This window comes from Thamnophis elegans, chromosome 4 (genome assembly GCF_009769535.1).
Source record: "Thamnophis elegans isolate rThaEle1 chromosome 4, rThaEle1.pri, whole genome shotgun sequence".
Taxonomy (NCBI): domain Eukaryota; kingdom Metazoa; phylum Chordata; class Lepidosauria; order Squamata; family Colubridae; genus Thamnophis; species Thamnophis elegans.
In genome coordinates, this window is record NC_045544.1 from 113,257,267 (window position 1) to 113,277,530 (window position 20,264).

General features: G+C 42.0%; 1 protein-coding gene across 1 annotated transcript in view; it reads right to left on the reverse strand.

Annotated features, from left to right (window-relative positions):
* The window catches only part of LOC116507951 (L-gulonolactone oxidase-like), a 53,375-nt gene extending 50,224 nt beyond the window's left edge, over positions 1-3,151 (reverse strand). The window contains exon 1 of the mRNA XM_032216378.1: positions 2,845-3,151. The gene's annotated coding sequence lies outside the window, so the exon portion shown is untranslated. The remainder of the gene's footprint in view (positions 1-2,844) is intronic.
* Positions 3,152-20,264: the final 17,113 nt, after the last annotated feature.

Below are 20,264 nucleotides of genomic sequence, written 5' to 3' on the forward strand. Positions count from 1 at the left end.
GAGGGAATGGGGATTTTGCAGTCTCCTGCCCCTGCCACGCGCACCAAGCCACACCATGCCCACCAAGCCACGCCCACAGAACCGGTAGTAAAAAAAAATGAATTTCATTACTGGTTGAGATCCACTGTTGTTAGCCTTGGGAGATTTATGACCCTTTTATTATTCCTTTTCATAATGGAGCTGAATTGATTGCTAAGGGGTAAACAGATTTTTCTCCAGAATATATATTTGATTATCTGATTTCTTGTGAGAATCCATTCTGCTAGGAAGGAAACCTCAATAATATACATCCACAGACAAATTGTATAGATCTGTGCCTGATACTTGTACTTTTAATCTTACCTTGCCTTTTGTTTCTAATTCTCAGGGCTGTCAGGAAATATTTGAAAAGGCATGCAGGGCACTGCACACTCCCCAAAGATAAACAGGTATATGTATATGTATATGTATATGTATATGTATATGTATATGTATATGTATATGTATATGTATATGTATATGTATATGTATATGCATATGCATATGCATATGTATATGTATATGTATATATATAACTTTTCTAACCTATCCCTGATCAGTCCTCTAAGTTGAATATCCAATCAATGTTCTCTATTCTTGGATCCCCTAAACCAGGGGTGTCAAACTGATGACCTGTGGGATGGATGCATAACACACAGGCCATGCCCACCCTAGCTCCGCGAAGGGGGAAAACATTGCTAAATGTCACGTGATGGCAACATGACGTGGCGAGATTGGCACCCATGCCCTAAATGTACTTGAATCTTGTTGGCATGAAACCTTTAGTTTAGTGCCAGAATACATTCTTTGCATTGCAGACTGAAATTTCCTTTTTGGTTCTGGTCTAGCAAACCCAGACTTTGGTTAATGTGAGTTTAATAAGTCCACATGATTCCAGAAAAGCAGCAGGAGGAGGAGCCCTACAAAGCTCATGATGACTCAGTGTTGGAAGGATCATCACAAAACCATTTAAAACCTGGGTCGGAGTGAGAAACATTTTTGTACAATCAAAGGAGACTGCTGGAGTTGCCAGGGAGATTGACTGTTGGTACAAAGTGTAAGTAAGAAAAGAGCTTTTGCAAAGACCTGACATTTTTTTCCAAGTGTAAAAGCATTCTGCTAAACACAAAGCATCTGTGGACTTTTCCTCTATCTTCTATGACAGTGATGGCTAACCTTTTTCTAAAGGTGTGCCAAAACTGTGTGCGCACGATCTGGAGGCTTTCCTGAAGCCTGGGGAGGGTGAAAACGCCCCCCCCCGGTTCTCTAGAGGCCTCCGGGAGGGTTGGGGGAGGCCGTTTTCACACTCCCTAGGCTTCAGGAAAGCTTCTGGAGCCTGGGAGGGCGAAAAACAGGCACAACGGGCCAACCGGAACTTCCGGTGGAACTGTTGGGCTGGTTTTTCACCATCTCTAGGCTCCAGAGCCTTTCCTAAAGCCTGGGGAAGGGAAAATGGCCTCCCATAGCCCTCCGGAATGCCAAAAATCACCTGGTTGGCTCGCACATGCACGCCAGAGCTGAGGCCTGGCAAATATGGCTCCGCGTGACACCTGAGGCATGTGTGCCATAGATTCGCCATCACGGCTCTATGGCCATTCTTGAGTGAGAGATATGAAATCTAAAAAGGCACGTGTTCCATATTGTAACAGGTATAAAATTGGATTATGGCTTAGTTCCCTGTGATTTGGATTTTCTTAACATAGGCAGCCCTGTTTTATTAAATCCATCCATTTGGCTCCTATTACTGAAAACTAAGGGGGACAAAAGCTGCTGCAAAAACAGGAATCTTATTTTTCTGCAGTAACAGAGTATTTGGACTAATAGAAAAGGCATTGGCAACTTTCCAAGCTAATTAAGGACTGTTGCAATTGGCCAGATAATCATCACCTAGAAAGTTCATGGCCCTGAATTTATGAGCTGATCAAAACAGTGAAATCCGTGGTTTAAAGGTATTTCTATTGGAATAATGTTACAGCATCAAGGCTGTGTTTCTTGCTCAGAAATCACTTCTCACTTGCGACTTGTCTCTGACAATGCAATGCTTATTTCTCTTGCATCCTGTATCTCCATGGGCAGACAAATAAAGAACCAAGATAAGCAATCTTGAAGATAAAAACAGTCAAGCTGTGTACAGAATAAGGTCAGGAAGTCCTACAAGCCATACATTGTAAAGTTTCTCCTTTGCTTTTGATTCAGGTCAAGGCAACAGCCTTCATACCAAGGAAGGGCATTCCGTCTGAAGTCAAGCCTGATTGAATGCACTCAGTTCAATTGTCTGCAATTTATTTGTTTTTCCTATTATTTTTAACAACATGATCAGATACACATCTACTGAGTATCCACAGGCTAAGCTATTTGCTTCATAGTATTTTTAAATCTATTTTTGGCATTTAGATCACATTTTTTTCATGAGACTTTAGTGTCGTGGGTTCTTGGGCTCCCCCCTCATTTTATCACAACAAATATTGCCTTGTGATGTTAATTGAACTGAAAGAGAAAATAATCAAAATCCAAAATAATCCAGTTATCCGTAGGGATATCTAGGGACTTAGGTTTTTCTGACCCAGGTTCAATCATTTAGCAACTTCACTGATTTTTCTTTGCTGAATTTATAAAGAGTCTAAAAAGGTCATTTCAATAATTAAATGTCCAGACTGGGAAGTTTTTTTAGGGGATAAAACTTTGAGTCCAATGATTAATCCAAGTAAATTGAAATTCAATAGCAATTCCATTGAGAATCAATTTAAATGATTGCCACTGGGATTATAGTTTTAGAGTTCATGGGAAAGTGTCTACTTTGAAATACTTCCAGAAAAAAATACTCACTTTTCTCATTCTATTACTTGTAACCCTTAAGTTGTTGACATCTGGGACTAATCTTGGCTTCTTAAATAGTGTAGAACATATTTAGATCACTTGCGAGATCTATATCCTTCTAAAGCAGTCTATAAAACAAAACATGAATAATACATTACTCAAATAATAAAAACTACTTCAGTACCATCAATACTGAAATCAGAAAGCTTATAAAACACCACTGAGATTTGCAAAATAATGCCTGTAAAGGAGAAAGGTAAAGGTTCCCCTCGCACATATGTGCTAGTCATTCCTGACTCTAGGGGGTGGTGCTCATCTCCATTTCAAAGCCGAAGAGCCAGCACTGTCCTAAAACATCTCCGTGTTTAAAAAATGTATATTCAATTTTGTTAAAGTCGTCATGACTGGGAGAGACGCGGGAACAAGGTCAGCCAATGAATAGGCATAGCAACTAAGTCAGCCAACAGGAGCTTAAACAGATCTGAGTCTGTGCAGAGAATTGAAACAGAAACTTAAGCAGTCTGCTGCCCTGAAAAGTAAACCAGCAGTCAGTCTGGACTTGTCTGCTGAAATGAAACTAGCTGCTTGTGTTTGCTTGTAACTCTCCTGACTTGTGTTTATTTGGAAGAACCACCTCTTGGTATTGTACATTTATTCATCTATTCTTATGTATATAAAGAAGTTGATGAGTCCTGCTGAATCAGTTATCTGTGTGTGCTTTCTGGATTTGATTTTTCTGCAACAAACTCTGATAAATTTAGATGTGAAATCTGTAGATATTCAATGAAGGGTACCTGATTGGCTAACAATAACTAGGAAAAAGATCTTGGGATTATACATGGTGAATGTACAATGCGGAAAAATAAAGGCAAACATAAATTTGGGCTGCATTATGCCACTCTTCCGATCTCAGGAAATAATAGTCCCATTGTTTCTATACTGACAGTCTTCATCTCAAGTGGATTGGTAGTTCTGAGCATCCTGTATTTATGAAAATCGAGGAAGCTGAAATATACCCAGAGAATAACAATAAGGATTAGGAACCAATTGCAGCGTTTTGAGAAGAGGGATTATGATTATTGAGAAAACTGAGCAGAAAGAACGATATCATCTTACTCTTCAAATTCCTTCTGATATGGCTCAGAAGGAAACCAACTCCTGTCCTTTATTTCTCAGAAAGCCAGACACGGAATAATGAATTTAAGTTACAGGAAGGTAGAATCTGAGTGAATGTTGGGAACAAAGTCCTAATAGTAAGAACAGTTCAATAAAAGACCCATTTATTCAGATGGGTGACAGGTTCATTGAATGTGTACAAGCAGAAGCTAGACTGCCATTCATCATTCTCGTATAGCAATGTTTTTCAATCTTGGCAAATTTAAAAAAAGGTGGATTTCAACTACCAGAATTCCCCAGCCAGCACGGATAAAGAGTCTTTGATAGATTTCTAAAAAATTGTCATAGCAGAAGTTTCATAAAATTCTATGGGTTCCATCTGTGATCAGAGTTATATATTTAGTAAATTTATATGGCCGCTCAGGTGGCGCAGTGGTTAGGGTGCAGTACTGCAGGCCACTTCAGCTGACAGTTATCTGCAGTTTAGCGGTTCTAATCTCACCGGCTCAAGGTTGACTCAGCCTTCCATCCTTCCAAGGTGGGTGAAATGAGGACCCAGACTGTGGGGGCGATATGCTGACTCTGTAAACCGCTTAGAGAGGGCTGAAAGCCCTATGAAGCGGTATATAAGTCTAACTGCTATTGCTATTGCTATTCTTATACATGATTCAAGGAGGCTAACAGTCTGCCGCCTCCTCCTCCTCTTCCTCCTCCTCAGGTTATCATAATCCACTGAAATCTAGGGGATGTCCCATTATTTGCAAGCAAAGTTATCCATGACTGTTCTGTTAGTTTACTTATTAACACAGCAGATGTTAATAATTGGGTGTTGGAGCAAATGAAAATGGCAGGCACTGCATTATAGCCCTGGGTATGTTTGGGAATTGAGAGAAGTTTTATGCATGGCTCTTGCTGGTTAGCAAAGTTCATAGCAAGCAAACATTCCTGTCTTGGTTTATAGCTTTGGATGCTTTGTTCTCCATTAAACAATAAACTAAATGGGAGAATGACTAAATGGGCAAATGAAACTGTTTATTTCTGCATGTAAGGTTCAGCGCCACTATCAATCTTCCATTATGTTATAAGCTGTCACTTGATTTCCACCTCCGTGCTGGCAGAATTAACTGCCGGCTGAATGTTGCCAGCTGTTTCTAGCAATCACAGCATATTTAATCAGGCGGTTTGGTGGGAAGCAAAGAGATCAAGGATCCTGAATTGAGTCTTGCTGACCTTCAAGATAATGTAGGAAAATAGATAGCTCAAAGGGCATAAAACGATGCCTGATACCAAGAAATGACACATAAAGGCAGCTGTCTTTTTTATGTTCATTTGGCAAGAATGAGCCATGCAGTTCCCAGGAATCAAGAACACTTGCAAAAGGACAATGTTTCTCTCATTTTCCCTTCCTTGTTGAAAAAAAAAATGTATAGTTTTGAGTAACAAAGAGGGAAAGGCAGTGGTGGGATTCATTTTTTTTTTACTACTGGTTCTGTGGGCGTGGCTTTGTGGGTGTGGCAGGGGAAGGATACTGCAAAATCCCCATTCCCTCCCCACTTTCAAAATTTCCGCTACCTGTTCTCCAGAACCTGTCAGAACTGGCTGAATACCATCTCTGGGGAAAGGCTACTAATCAGTTAATTGTGCCAAAAATTGTTTATAATGCTTTAAGATCAGAAATCAGACAGCTAAAAAGAATTTCTTCCCTTTTGTAACTGGAAAGCGGCCTCATTAATACAATTGAAAGGTTATTTTGTGTTCATTCCTGAAATCTCCAGCCTTTACTTTACCTTACTGTCATTGTACATATATACACAGTTTACACATACAACAAAATTCACATAACACCCAGAGACCAGGCCCAACACACATAACAATACCCAAACACCCCCACCCACCCACCAAGAGATTCCCCGCCCCTAAACCACCCAAACATCCATGCAACAGACCAAATAGTGCTGTCCAATAGCTCACTGATGGTGACCCTTTAGTTCATTGTTGAGTGTAATTATAGCTCTGGGATAAAAGCCATTCAGAAGATGTGTGGTCCTAGTTTTAATTGTTCTGTATCTTCTGTCAGAAGGCAACAATCTAAAAAGATTGTAAGCAGGATGGGAAGAGTCTCTGAGAATGCTATGCAACTTCCTCAAACAGCGAGATGCGAAGATGTCATCCAGGATTGGTAGCTGGAGCCCCGTGATATTCTGGGCAGTTTTAATGATTCTCTGTAGAGCTTTTTTGTCCGCTGCAGAGATGCTCCCATGCCATTCAAGAATGCCGTATGTCAGGACACTCTCAATAGTGCTGCGATAGTAGGACAGAAGTAGATGCTGAGATAGATTTATCTTCCTTAGCATTCCCAAGAAATATAGCCTCTTCTGTGCCTTCTTCACAAGCATGTTAGCATTCATGATCCATGAGAGGTCCTCTGAGATATAAATGCCCAGAAATTTAAAACTAACCCTCTCTACCTCCTTGCCATTTATGTATAATGGTAAATGTACATCTCTCTTCCTCCTGAAGTCAATTATAAGTTCTTTAGTATTTTTGGTGTTAAGTGTAAGATTATTTTCTTTACAGCACAATGTCAGCTCTTGTATTTCCTTCCTATAAGCAGACTCCTTGTTCTTATTAATGAGCCCCACCACTGTCATGTCATCCACAAATTTAATAATTGTGTTGGTGTTATACAATGGGGTACAGTCATGTGTGTACAAAGAATAAAGGAAGGGCTTAGCACACAACCCGGGGGGGGGGGGCGGCGGCAGGGAGCTTCTTCACTTCCTTTCTCAGGTCAACTTTGCATTTAGTATGAAACCCACAATTTTGTTCTTGGAGAAGAGAACAAGAGTAATCCCTGAATGGAACAGAGCCTATGTTGCATGCAGAAGAGCCCAGGATCAGGGTCTCAGCACCTTTACTCCCTCTGGCATTAAGAGAATCTCTAGTCCCATTTTAGAAGGATTATGTAAAAGTAAAAAATTGTGGCTTGATGTTACTATTTTATTTTACTACAATAAAGGTAGTTGGAAGTCAACACCTTCCTCCCCCTTCTTTTCTGCACTTTTCCCTTCCCTTTTCTTTATTTTTTTTTATTCATTTCTTATTAAAATATTGGACACAGTGTGACCATCCTGGCATTATCTCCGCCATACATGCTAACATAAAAAAACAGATAATATACAAATAACATTGTTTTCTTACATTACATTGCTAGTTACACACACACACACACACACACATTCTACTCAATATACTCATTATACTCATTTACATATATTACATTCCAAGTTCACAAATCCTTATTATTTCTTGTTCCAACTTCTGCCTCTCATTTCCAACCATTGATAAAATCTCTTCCATGTATCATGCTATTCTGATTCTCCTTTATTTTTTAATTCTTTTCTATTCCTATTTTTGTGAACCCAACCAAACCCAACCAAGCACATCCACCGACCACGGTCTCAGCTTTTCACTGAAATCTTCCTTTCTTTCCAGACACTCCAGAGGGAATCTAATATCTTCCTGTGCTGTGCCAAACCTGACAGCAGTTATTCTTTTCTTGCAATCCTCTTGGCTGAATGCTCTTTTCTTGTAAAACAGATGGAACATACACAAGGGCACGGGCATTATCTTCAAATGTGATTGAAAAGCAAAATCAAGGCTGTTTCCAAGTTTCCAATATGCTGCCTTGGTGTTAAGGTTAGCTTCTATGGGATCCTGGCTGCCAGCCAGTCAAAACAGGTGCTTCTTCCCCGTTCTCATTTGAAAGCTCCACTTATTCGTTGCAGGTTGAGGCCACATTCCATGCTTGTCTTTCTTTGCTGTCTTGTTGTACATGGACATGATCACGTTAAAGCTGCTGCTTGAACACTCGGTGGGCCTAGCAGCATCCAAGGCGACTAGAAATGCAACGGAAACAGAGATGGAAGTGGTCCAATAGCTTCCCTAACAATGTAAAATGGGACTGCGATTGTATGACTTGACCTTGTAAGAATGAAAATAACATACAAGGGCTTACTCTGCGACTTAGGAAAATGGTACCGGGGAAGACAGCCAGTGGTGGGTTTCAAAATTTTTTTGAACCTACTCTGTGGGTGTGGCCTCCTTTGTGGGAGTGGCTTGTCGACCATGTGACCTGGTGGGAGTGGCTTGCCGGCCATGTGTTCTCTCTCTCTCTCTCTTTCCTTCCTTTTGTCTCTCTGTCCCTTTTTCCTTTTTTTCTTTCATCTCTCTCTCACTTTTTTTCCTTTTTTCTGTATTTCTTTCTTCCTTTCTTTCTCTTTCTCTCTCTGTGTGAGTCTGTGTGTGTGTGTGTCAGTGGTGGGTTTCAAAATTTTTTGGAACCTCTTCTGTAGGTGTGGCCTGCTTTCCGGGTCCACTGGTGGAACCTCTTCTAACCGGTTCGGTAGATTTGATGAACCAGTTCTACCGAACAGGTGCGAACTGGTAGGAACCCACCTCTGAAGACAGCACATATTTAAATTGTTGCAGTATAAATGCCTATGCCTTGCACATTCTGCAAAGACAGTTTTCCACTCTTAGGCAGCTTTGACACTGGGAACATACAATCATGAATGTTCCTTATAAGATCTGAGTGTTGAAAAGTGTAAGCAAAGTAACACAGTTTTGGGTACTTAAATCAGAACAAGGGAAAATTATCAGTTGTCTGCTAGCAGGACCATCCATGCAGAGAAGTTAAAAAATGAGGGGTCCTTCATTGAATGTTTATCCATTAACATAAATTTACTATGATACTAATAGAGAAATAATAACCCTAGTTAAGATAAATAACCAGGCCACAGAAATGCTAATGTATATTTTGGGTGATTATGAAATAGAAATGTTAATATCTGTCTTAGATGTCTAATGTTTATTTTCTTAACACGTAATTAACTAATTTGAGATTGAGGGAAGAGTCCTATAAATCTTATTAATAAATCATTGTTTAAAGATGGATATAAAGTTATAATATTGTGTGGCCCTGGAGAGGTCAGATAAACAGTAAATAACCTTTAGTTAACTACAATAATAACAATGAAATGTTAATGGACAATATTTAATGATACATACAGGTGTGTTACGGGAGGTGGGGGGAAATGCTTAGATATCTTACTTAACCGAATTAATTTTAGAATATGTTATAAAGATGCAATGTTATTGGAGATCTATTGAAATTGCAAATGAATGCCAGTAGGTGGTTGTGTCTTTTAATATAAATGATTCTAGATAAAAACATGTTTAAACAATGGTAACTAAATGAGAATTATGGTACAGGGATAGTAAAATATATAACTTTTTTTCCCCTTGACTTAAAATGTACAACCTGATTTGAATGAAGCATATGTAAGGATTATGGAAGAAACGCACGGAATATATTTGTAACCAATCGATACGCTTTCAACAAGATGTAACGAAAGATGATTTTTTTTTGTTTAATTAAAATTTTCACAAAAAAAATGTGGGCTCCTTGGTGCTCTCTGAACTTCCTTGTTTTCTTGTAGATGTTGCAGATTAACAATCAAGGAAACAATACCTCATCACGGAATTGCCAAAGAGCCATCAATAAACAGCCCAACTACAGAATCTTTATGATCGCCTTCACCCACACAGACAGGCAAGTCACCAGAATATAAACTGACAGCAAACAGCACTCCTTAATAGCACCTAGTTAGGGCAATGAAATGTCTGCAAGAAAACAAGCAAGCTCAGAGAGCACCAAGGGCCCCTCATTTCAACACTGAGCTACAAATATTCTCCTGTATTGAAGTTAAACAAGTCAGGATGTTGGCTGTGCCAATGTGATTGAATTCCTGCAAGTAGAGGCAGGGTTCATAGCGCAGATGTGGCTGTCATTTTGACACTTAAGCACACTTGGAAATGCTTTTGCTTGCCAGGTTTTTTGGTCCTGCTCACAAGAAGATCTTCAGTTATGACCCTTCTGTGTCACTAGCCCTTTCCTTTATGCTATAGGACCGTGATAATGAACTTATGGCACATGTGCCACAGGTAGCATGCAGAGACCTCTCTGTGGGCACGCGAACCATTACCCCAGTTCAACTCCACCGTGCATGTGCACATGCCTCCCGCTGGCCAGTTGATTTTTGGGTCACTACCACGCATGCATGGGAGGCAGGGTGCATGCAGGTGCACCCATGCATGGGGGCGGGGAGTCATGTGTGCATGTGCGGGCATAGCAAGGGGAGTCATGTGTGCATGCCTGGGGGTCGGGAGAGCATGGGGGCATGTGCGCATGTGCAGGGGCATGTGGGGTTTTTCATATGCATTGTATTATGAGTCGCACATGCTTTCGGCACGCGATGACAAAAAGGTGAACCATCCCTGCTAAAGGAGGCTAATGTAGGAAGCTTTCAGAGAAAGGTTCAACAGGGTTGATTTGATTAGCTGGGCAGAGTAGGACACTCTCACTTGGCTGCCCAATCTTCTTCCTAGCCTAGGAGGCTTCAGCAAACATGAGCCTTCTGCCAAGAACTGGAATGTCCAACATATAAAAATGGGGAAAGGATTAAGTTGTACTGATTCTGGACATGGATTTGAATATTTCTCCTAATCCAAATATGCAGGCATTTTTTTATCCTGAACTTTTTCTTAAGGGAGAGATGAAATCCATATCCAAATCTTTCACTTGTCGCCCAATGGTTCCATTTCCCCCAGAATTCATTCACGATTTATTATTCTCTGGCTGGCTTAAATTCTACGCAAAGTATAGCTTTCAAGATACATCATAAGAAGCACTTTTATAACCAATTCACTGCAGAAGACACATTTATGGATTTAAAAAAAATGTTTTAATCATACACAGAGGCACTTGCCTACCAATGGACCATACAGTGCTTGAAATTATAGTCTCAGCGTCAATGATCATTCATCAGATTTAGAGGGAAGAAAATGGGCTCAAGAATCTCCTTAGCCATGGGAGGGAGAGATACCAGGAGTATGGGGGAAAAGAAGTTGAGTAATAGGAATAAGAAACCTGAAGTCAGGGTGATGAAAGAGGCTTCAAACATTGCAAGATGCGGCTTCAAACCCACACTGAGAGTGTTTGAATCCCCATCGATCAGTGCTGGACATCTTTCATTGTACAAGTCTGGACTTCTGCTTACTTTAACCTTACTAGACAGCTACTGTGTTTCCCCGAAAATAACACAGGGTCTTATTTTCTTTTGATCCCAAAATAAGCCCTTGGCCTTATTTTTTTTTGGGGGGGGGGTGTCTTATTATTTTTGAGGTGCAGGAGGTGGCATGCATGGTCAACTCATGGCTGCTGCTGTATTGCAATATCTTTGGGGAGGGCTTATTTTAGGGGAAACAGGGTAGGACTTAGTAACACTGGTGCTTGGAATTCTCTTCCTATATGAATCTGAAGACAGTTTTCAGGTAAGATCAGAAGCTTTCCACTATGTGAGAGAGATGTTTATAGATCTTTTCCCAATTCTTATTGGAACAGGAAGTTGATGTTTGTACCACTACAGAAATGAATAGCTTGTTATTGAAACACAGTTCTGGGAATCTCTTAGTAAAGATCTGAGTACCTGTCAGATGTTGGAAATTGCAGTTTGGCAATGCTTGGAGGGTCATAGATCATCCCTTCATTACTTTACAAATAGAAGTACTGACAGTTGTGACCTTAAGACAGAATAATTGAGAGTATATCCATTTGTTAAAGCTCAAGACTTGGGCTCAATCTGGACCTTTTTTTGATGTTTTGCTTAATACTGTGAATATAATAAAAAAAATATTATCAGTCAAAATGAAAAGGAATGTTAACTGGACTTAAAACATTGATGTACATGTATTAAATATGCACTAAAGAGGAAAGCGAATACATTAAACAAACCCATTTTCTTTCACATTTGGCGTTCAATATAAAGGTAAAGGTTCCCCTCGCACATACGTGCTAGTCGTTCCCGACTCTAGGGGGCAGTGCTCATCCCCATTTCAAATCCAAAGAGCCAGTGCTGTCTGAAGATATCTCCATGGTCATGTGGCCAGCATGACTAAATGCTGAAGGTGCAAGCAACGCTGTTACTTTCCCACCAAAGGTGGTTCCTATTTTTCTACTTGCATTTTTACATGTTTTCGAATTGCTAGGTTGGCAGAAGCTGGGACAAGTATTGGGGGCTCACTCCATTTCGCGGCGCGAGGTGATCAATATACTGTATATACTCGAGTATAAGCCTAGTTTTTCAGCCCACTTTTTGGGCTGAAAAAAGCCGCCTCGGCTTATACTCGAGTCAGTGAAAAATTTGCCCAAAATGGAGGAGAAAAAGGGGCGGGGCCATGCCGCTGGGTGACACTCGTGAATGGCCCAGTGCCCCTGTGAGTTTCCCCTCCCTCTGTGTCAGTTTGCTGCGCAGCGCGCACCGCACCATCCCCCTCCTCACGTTCTAATGTAATGCAGGGCTGTCTTACGATTCCCCTTCCTCCCCCTCCTGCCGCTCTGCAACGATGTCCCACCTCCTCCTTGTTATGGCAAGCAGCCACATAGCGATGTCCCACCTCCTCTGGTACAGTGATCCAATGATAGGAATCACTGTGCCGTGTGTCATAGGAGGCGGGACATCGCTCCCGCGGCTGCACGGGACATCATCACCACAGTGGGACATCAGCATCATGAGGTGAGTGAAGTATTTCATTGAATACACCGCTAGTTTACTGTTTTTCTTTGAAATAAATATTCAAAAACATTATTGGTATCTATTTTTATTTTTGAAATTTACCGGTAGCTGCTGCATTTCCCACCCTAGGCTTATACTCGAGTCAATAACTTTTCCAGTTTTTTTGTGGTAAAATTAGGTGCCTCGGCTTATATTCGGGTCGGCCTATACTCGAGTATATACGGTAGGTGATGTTTATACTTGCTGATTTGTCACAAGGAGTAGATCTGGATTGAAAAGATGACTATTTATTTGGCCATTTCAAGGTATGCTTTTGTCTGATCCTATTTGAATTAATATCTCAAGATGGACTTTATAAGTTGATCTATTAAATACTGCAATAGCATCATGAATAAATTCCCCTTTATAATGCCACAATTTGTATGCCATCTTAAAAAAACACAGAGATTGTGTCAGGATTGATTTAGAATGCATAAACACAATACTTTGCATTGTTTTATACTTTGGGGGAAATTTAACCCCTGAACCATTTTTCTCACAACATTAATTCACTTTTAAAAGTAAAAAAATAAATAAAATAGAATTCTAATTTAAAGGTAAAGATTTGGTTCACCAGCTCCCAACATTTAGATGGGAGCCATTTTCTCAAATATTAATTCATTACCAAACAACAAAAAGAATTCTGATTTAAAACTAAAGATTTAATTCATCTTCTTCCGTATTAGTTTATCAGAGATGTATCTGCTTGCTCCTGCCCACTTCTTTTTTGAAGCCGAAAAGGCTACTAGGGGGCGGGGGAAATACAAGGAATGGAAAAGGAGTTATTTTGCATGGGAAAATCTGTACTGACCTCTGAAAAACTGGGTAGCTGTGTCTGCCTTCTAATTGTTATGAATTCATTCATATGACACCCTATCAGAACAACAGAGTTGGAAGGGACCTTAGAGGTCTTTTAGTCCAATCTCCTGCTTAGGCAGGAAACCTTATACTAGTGATGGCTAACTTTTTTCTCTTCATGTGCGTGCATGTGTGTGAAACTACATGTGCGTGCCGGCACCCATAATGCAATGTGGCTGCCCCTGTGCATGCATGCATGACTCCCCATACAGTCCCCTCCCCCCCACATGTGCACATGACCCCCCCATGCTCCCCGCACATGCATATATGACCCCCACCCTGTTTTGGGCCTGAGGCCACCCTGCAGCCTCCTGGGCTCAAAAATGGGCCACTGGGGACACCCCCTGCGCATCCCAAAAATCAGCCGGCTGGCGGGAGGTGCGTGTGCATGTATGGTGCAGCTGAGCTGGGCGACAGCTTGTATGCCCACAGAAAGGGCTTCTCATGCCAGCTGTGCCATAGGTTTGCCATCACGGCCCTATACATTTCAGACACGCTGTTCCATCTTATTTTAAAAACCTCCAGTGTTGGAGCACCCACAATTTCTAGTGGTTCCACTGATTAATTGTTCTAACTGTCAGGAAATTACTTCTTAATTCTAGGTTGCTTCTCTCCTTGATTAGTTTCCATCCATTGCTTCTTGTCCTGCCCTCAAGTGATTTGGAGAATAGCTTGACTCCCTCTTCTTCATTCCCTGAGATATTGGAACACTGCTATCATGTCTCCCCTAGTCCTTTGTTTCATTAAACTAGACATACCCAGTTCCTGCAACCGTTCTTCATGTTTTAGCCTCCGGTGACCCTGACTAAAATCAACACAACAACATATTAACTATATAACTTCCATACACGTAACTTATGGTTCAATGAATCTGGCAAACTCTGGAAACTGTGGGCTGGTCCTTTGCTCTTTCCAGGGCGGCCCCACAGGCCAGATCTAAGCACTCCTGGATCTTGAGTTTGACACCCTTGCTCTATAGCTTTGATATCACTGGAGAGATTAAAATTAACATTCTTAGGCCTGCTGGTTTTTCTCTTCACTTTTTGTTTAAAGTAACATAGATTTATCAAGCTTATTGGTGGCTTAACATACATGATCTTCATAACAGTTCTTGAAAAATGATTTTGATTTTGATTTGATTTTATTGACATTTGTAGGCCGCCCTTTTCCCTGAGGGGACTCAGGGCGGCTCACATAAAATCAGGGAAGGGGAAATGCAGACAATAACAAAGACACATATAATAAAAACAGTAACCAACATGCATTCATCATTCGGGAGGGGCAACTATCTTCATCCCCAGGCCTGACGGGCTAGCCAGTTCTTCAAGGCTGTGCGGAAGGCCTGGACGGTGGTGAGGGTACGAATCTCCACGGGGAGTTCGTTCCAAAGGGTCGGGGCAACTACTGAGAAGGCCCTCCTCCTTGTAGTTGCCAGCCGACACTGGCTGGCCGATGGAATACGGAGGAGGCCCAATCTGTGTGATCTTATTGGTCGCAGGGAGGTGATTGGCAGAAGGCGGTCTCTCAAGTATCCAGATCCACTACCATGTAGGGCTTTATGGGTGATTAACAGCACCTTGAAGCGCATCCGGAAATCGACAGGTAGCCAGCGCAGCTCGCGGAGGATAGGTGTAATGTGGGTGAACCGCGGTGCACCCACAATCGCTCGCGCGGCTGCGTTCTGTACCAGCTGAAGACGCCGGATGCTCTTCAAGGGCAGCCCCATGTAGAGCACATTGCAGTATTCCAGCCTAGAGGTCACGAGGGCCCGAGTGACTGTTGTGAGTGCCTCCCGATTCAGGTAGGGTCGCAACTGGCGCACCAGGCGAACCTGGGCGAATGCCCCCCTAGCCACAGCCGTCAAATGGTGGTCGAACGATAGCTGTGGATCTAGGAGGACTCCCAAGTTGCGGACCCTCTCTGAGGGGTATAGAATTTGACCCCCCAGCCTGAGAGATGGAATATTGGTGGAATCCTTGGGAGGGAAACACAACAGCCACTCGGTCTTTTCTGGGTTGAGCACAAGCTTGTTAGCCCTCATCCAGTCCATAACTGCCTCCAGGCCCCGGTTCATCACGTCTGCCACTTCATTGAGTTGGCACGGGGCGGACAGATACAGTTGAGTATCGTCCGCATATTGATGGTATCTGATCCCGTGCCTGCGGATGATCTCTCCCAGCGGTTTCATGTAGATGTTGAATAGTAGGGGGGATAAGACCGAACCCTGAGGCACCCCATATGTTAGGGGCCTAGGGGACGATCTCTGCCCCCCCCACTAACACCGACTGCGACCTGTCTGAGAGGTAGGAAGAGAACCACCGCAGCACGGTGCCTCCCACTCCCACCTCTCGCAGTCGTCGCAGAAGGATACCATGGTCGATGGTATCGAAAGCCGCTGAGAGGTCAAGGAGAACCAGGATGGAGGGAAATCCTCCATCTCTGGCTCTCCAGAGATCATCAGTCAATGCGACCAAGGCGGTTTCTGTGCTGTAACCGGGTCTGAAGCCTGACTGGAAGGGGTCGAGATAGTTTGCTTCCTCCAAGGACCGCTGGAGCTGAAAGGCCACCACCTTCTCAACAACCTTCCCAAGGAAGGGAAGGTTGGAGACTGGACGATAGTTATTAAGGACAGCTGGATCCAAAGATGGCTTCTTTAGGAGGGGTCTCACCACCGCCGCTTTCAGTGCGGCGGGGAAGTTCCCCTCCCGAAGAGAGGCGGTCACGACCGCCTGGATCCAGCCTCGTGTCACCTCACTGCTGCTGGTAACCAGCCATGAGGGACACGGGTCCAGTACGCAGGTGGAGGCACTCACAGCCCTCATGGCCTTGTCCACATCCCCGGGGGTAACATCCTGAAACTCAACCCAGAGATGTTCCATCTGATCCTCTTGTGCCTCGGCTGGAACTGCAGGGGTGGAGTCCAAGTCCAACCGAAACCGAGCAATTTTGTCCGCTAAGAATTGGGCATAATCCTCAGCTCTGCCCTGCAAGGGTTCCCCCGCCTCCCTTTTATTTAATAGGGAGCGGGTTATCTTAAACAGGGCGGCTGGGCGGGACTCAGCGGACGCAACCAAGGTGGCTATGTGGGATCTTTTCGCTGCCCTAATGGTCTATTTCATTGTACAATTTTGTCAGCATAAGTGAAGGTAGGTTACAGAGTCCACAAAATAGGGATTGGATATATTAGGATCTGAGGCTGATTGTCTATTAGAGGCTGGATACTAGGTTAAAAGATTCTAATCAAAAGAATCCTTGTCCTCTTAAAGAGTGCTAGCTTTTAAGGAACGTTTCTCATTTCAGAAGGAATTCAAGAGGAGCAACTGATGAAGTGGTTTTATTCACTAGATGTCAGTATCTAATCACCACCTGAAGTCAAATTTTACAAGGATATTGAGAATGACAGTCGTAACAAATGCCCGACAAATGCTCACCAGCAGCAATCTAAAGAATCTGATGGATTCACACATGATTTTAATGTCTCATTTCTTTATGCCCTGAAAATCAATGTTTGAAGTAGCCAGCGCAAGAAGATTCTGCTTACAATGTTCTAAAGAATTTCATGCATGCATCTTGACATTTATAGCGGCCATCGGTGAACATCTCTCTGTGTGTCCCTTAGTTGACAATGGAGGAATTGAGATGTGGCTAAAGTTAAATTGGGTGACAATGCTGAACTCCTGCTGCGTTATGAAAGATGTCTAATGTTTTTGTTTTGTTATTCCACCATCAACGTTTATTTCAGCATAAGGAGCAAGACAACCAAGATGATATGTGAAAAGTCTATCCACCATATACAATACCTTCTGTAAAATGGGCTTTTAACTTGTGTGCCCTTCACCTGTTTAAACCAGTGGTGGGATTCAGCCTGTCCTGGCTGGTTCGGGCAAACGGTAGTAAAAATTCTGGGTGGCCACACCTAGCCACGCCCACCCAGTCACATGGCCGCCTAGCCACGCCAACCAGTCACATGACCACCTAGCCACCCTCACAGAACTGGTAGTAAAAAAAATTGAATCCCACCATTGGGTTGAACTGATAGCTGGATAAAGGCCAGAACATAGAACTGCCAACATATGAACTCCAGCACAATTTTTAAATTTTGTATTATGTACTGTATGTATATCTGGTAAATTTTTACCCTGTATATTTTGATACTATGTTAGTTGTGACCTTTGCTGAAATAAAATATAATTTAATGTCAGCTCTGGTACTTTCTTGCTCCATTGCTCACTTTATGATTTAAGCATCTTGCATAATAAGTACTCTAGCAGAAAGACAACAGATTGCTACAGACAAGGGAAAAGAACTTTGATTGCAAAAGGAATACTTAATTCAAAACTTTGATTTTGATCCCATATAGTTTGACAGGCAAAAGTTAAGTCAAAAGCAAAGAATCATTACTATGGCTTTGCATCAGAGGATATAAGAAACTAGACACTGAAGCAAACCAAGAGAGTCAAATATTATGTTCTTAAGTCACCAGTAAATCCCTGGAACCACTTCTAGGAATGAATGTGTTGTAGATTCATTTCTCTCAGCAGCAAACTTTATTCAACAACACAAGAATACTGTTTCCAAAATTTTATTCTATTGATTGGTATTCTACAAGTAATAGCACACAACCACATACCCAAACATGCACCACTCAAGTGCTGATCAGGCATTTTCTGTGTTGCCTTAGAGCAGGGTGTCAAACTTGCATTGTCACGTTGGCATCACATGACGTATCGAGACTTTCCCACCCTTTGCTAAACTGGGCGTGGCCAGTGCATGATGCATCTAGCCCATGGGCCATGAGTTTGACAGCCCTGCCTTAGAGTAACGCTCAGTGAGACAAGGGGATTTATTCTGTAGCAAGGCGCATATTGGTATATAAAAAAGAAGATCTCAAATCTATTCCATTATATTTTTGTCCCAGAATTCCAAGCCAGCTGGTGATTGCGTTAAATCAGTGTTTCTCAACCCTGGGAACATAAAGATGGGTGTGGTTCAATTTCCAGAATTCCTCAGACAGCATGAAATCTGGGAATTGAAGTCCACCCATCTTAAAGTTGCCAAGGTTAAGAAATACTGCTCTAATCATCCATAAATCCCAACCTATTCAAGAGATCTTTGAGGAGTGAGTATAAAGGACACATTCCTCAACATTTCCTCAAACCCTGGGTGGAAGATATTAAGTTAAGCCTAATCCAAAACGAATAAGAGACTGAAGAGTATCTCCAACCATTCTCATTGCTCATTTAAGGATGGGTAGACTTCAATTCCCAGAATTCCACCCTTCTTAAAATTGCTCAGGTTGAGAAACAGTGCCTTAAAGGCTACTTCATTTTAAGAAAAAGAAACGGAAGCTGTGCTTCTTCAGAAACTAATCATTTTCTCAGCAGTACCAAAGCCCACCAATATGCAGAAAAAATTCTGATATTGGTACTAAATCCTCCTATTTAAAATCTGCTGAAAAATACAACCTGAGCTGAAAGAAACAGTATCCATACTTTTTTTTTTTGCAAAGTATGCAAAGAAATATTTTTGTTTATGTTTCCTGTCCTTCTACTTTGTACAAGAAATTCAGAAGGGCTTCGTGTCCTCTAAGTGCTTGTTCAACATGGCTACACACATATGTGTAGTGGTTCAGGTTCAATTCACAAGAGGGGGTTTGGAACACGCAAAAGTGCAAATGAGTCTGCAGCTCTTTGATGGGGCATTTTCTCTTTTCTCCCTGTGATCCCAGGAAAAAATACAGTTGCTTGAATGAATAGTGGACAATATGGCAGGTTAATTTTTTTCAGCCAAAATTTCTTAGTTAAAGGCAAAATATAATCCAAGGAATTTCAGAAATTTAGCCATGTTTGAATGTATTTTTCTCCTCATTCTCTTGCCAAACCCCATCAATTTCTTATGGAATGCTAGGGTTTCAGTGGAACACAATTTGAAAAACTCCAATCAATAGTATCTTTTCAGAAATGAACACAAACTTTTGCAAAACATACACACTTGAAAGTTCATAATCATGAAGTTAAACTGAATTCCGCAGTTAGAAAGCCCACCACAGGGTTATGATTCTCCAGAATTTTCTGAGAAACAACTCCCATCTGCCACACCCCAAAAAGTCTATCATAATAAAACTGATACCAACCTGGAGAGCAACCCCATCCCCAATCACAGCATTAATCAAACATTTTTGCGCTGCCTTGTGCCTGCTTCAGATAATGCATCCTGAGTTTGTGAAATCACTTTTAGATTCATCTGAACTGAGAAGCTGTGATTTAAGCTTCCCACAAATTAGAATTGAAACTTGATTCCAATATGTTAGGGAAACTATAATGGACCACAAATCAGCAATAGCAATAGAACCCTTGGGACTGGCGTCCCCTTGGGTATATCCAGCCGAAACAGCTTCCATGGATCGCCGTATCTACAGTGGTGTCAAATTTCCATGGAAGTCGCCTATACCCACGATGGGTGAAGAGGCGTCAAGAAGGAAGGAAGGAATAGCAATAGCCCTTAGACCACTTCATAGTGCTTTACAGCCCCCTCTAAGCGGTTTAGAGTCAGCCTATTGCCCCCAACAATCTGGGTCCTCATTTTATCGACCTTGGAAGGATGGAAGGATGAGTCAACCTTGAGCCTGTGGGAATCGAACTCCTGGTAGTGAGCAGAGTTAAACTGCAATACTGCATTCTAACCGCTGCACCACCACAGCTCTTACCTTGTACTAAAGGGCAGTTCTATTTGGTTTGCATACAGTATGCTACATCAGCCCATCCAATTATGTGATCTCTG